Source organism: Myotis yumanensis, unplaced genomic scaffold (assembly GCF_028538775.1).
Source record: "Myotis yumanensis isolate MYYU_CA2020_CCGP unplaced genomic scaffold, mMyoYum1.0.hap1 SCAF_11, whole genome shotgun sequence".
Lineage (NCBI taxonomy): Eukaryota > Metazoa > Chordata > Mammalia > Chiroptera > Vespertilionidae > Myotis > Myotis yumanensis.
This window is the reverse complement of record NW_027223762.1, coordinates 62,503,684-62,505,547: the sequence shown is the minus strand read 5'-3', so window position 1 is coordinate 62,505,547 and position 1,864 is coordinate 62,503,684. Positions and strand designations below refer to the sequence as shown.

At 48.3% G+C, this 1,864-nt stretch overlaps 1 pseudogene; it reads left to right on the top strand.

Annotated features, from left to right (window-relative positions):
* The first annotated feature begins 722 nt into the window (after positions 1–722).
* LOC139019306 (pre-mRNA-splicing factor 38A pseudogene) lies at positions 723–1,616 on the top strand (annotated as a pseudogene).
* The last annotated feature ends 248 nt before the right edge of the window (positions 1,617–1,864 follow it).

Below are 1,864 nucleotides of genomic sequence, written 5' to 3'. Positions count from 1 at the left end.
CTGCGTGACCTGCTGCTCTCCCATACCACCGGCACTATTGGAATAAATGCTCATATATGATTCCACCCTGTCTGTGCTTTATTGGCTCAAGTAGGACAGGCAGCCTGGACCCCTCGGTTGTCTGGCTTCATATGTACATCTCAAGGAAACATCATGAACATGCAGTGTACCATCATCTCAATGCATACTGTGAGATCAAAGGATCAAGTCTCCTTCTGTTCACATTTATTCCTCCCCTCCCCTTTTCTCCCTTTTCTTTTGACTTCACCCCAACACTGACCCCTACCCCACTCACAAGTTCCACAACTGCACCCAAAATCAACACAGGGATGAGGTCTTTCCAAGGACTGTAAACAAAGCCTGGGAGCGATACAGGCAATGGGTGAGAAACTCAACCTCATAAAATGTAAGAGAAATCTGGTTCTGCACAAAGACACACGCTGCTGGGGTGGGGAAATGCTGATGCTATATGAGTAGGTTACAGATCAGCAGGACTCACCTGGGGGAGGGGTCACGGTGGGGGAGGGGGAGGAGCAGAGTATGTGCCTTTGAGAGGAGATAAATAAGAAGGAGGACACTGCGAACTCATTCAAGCCCTGGTCCCGTAGCTCTGTGGCTAGAGGGTCATCCAGATAGGTCCATGTTGTGGGTCCGATCCTCAGTCAGGGCACATCCAAGAAGCAGCTAATGAAGGCACGCAATAAGGGCAACAGGCTCTAAAAATGGTGAACCTCATAGTGACGGAGGATCAGAGCATCCATGGCACCTCCCTCCATATCAGGTGAAGATCATTCGGACTCAAATCTATGAGTCCCGCACTGGAGAGAGGAGTGCTTTGGACTGACCCCCAGACTTGTGGTCCATAAAGTCATGGCATTAAGGTTTGTGGGTAGTGTCTCCCTTTCTGTGATTGACCTTGAAACGGCTTCAGATTCAGGCGGAGAAGGACATCATTATTGAGTTTATAAAAAATGAAGACTTCTTTTTGCCTGCATGTTGGGAGCACTTTCCATGAGGCTGACAGGCAATGCAATTGATTCCTAAAAGTACTTGGAGCCTCTGTCAATGTCAACAGAATAATTAGGAGCCAGAACTGAAATGCAAAGTTTGAACTGATGCATGTAGATGAGTTCATTGATAAACTTCTTCAAAGTGAGAGTCCGTGATGTCATTCTGGCCTGGCAACGGAAACACTTTGTGCTCGAGGGAGCTGAGCAATTGCAGCTAGTGCTCTGGACCAGGACATGGATGATGTCAAGTCCACTGAACAGCAGGAAGAAAAGGATGTGAGGTTGGAGAGGATACCATCACTCCATCACCGGGGGAGAAGCTACCGGAACTTGGACTAGCCCCATCGCTCTCCCACCCTGTGGTACAGAAGAAGTTGGTACTGGGATCCCAGTAGGCAGAGACCCAGTCTCAAAAGAAGGAGCCCTTCCCCTCGTGTCCCAGAGAGGTATCAGTGTAGGAGTCTAAGAAGTCACCACTGCAGGTCCTGAGATAGACCACACACCTCCTGCTCCAAGTCCCCAGGTCATCACCATAGTCACAGATGCAGGTGCCACTCAAATCGATCTATGAAGGGCCACAGGAAGAGCCGCAGAGGGAAGGAGTAATGGGCCCGGGTGGGGTTTAGTTCGAATGGCCTCCTGCACATGTGAAGTCATCTCTCTCTGTGGAAGGATACACATCTTCTCCTGAGGCAGCCTTGAGAATACTTTAGGGTTTTCTGTTGTTGTTGTTATTGTTTTAACCTAAAAGATTCTCCATATGTTTTTCTTTTTAAATAAAAGAGGTTTTGAGTTTTGTGTCTCTTTTTGAGAACCACACAATAGCCCACCCACTGGGCAGCAAATAGCCAGCA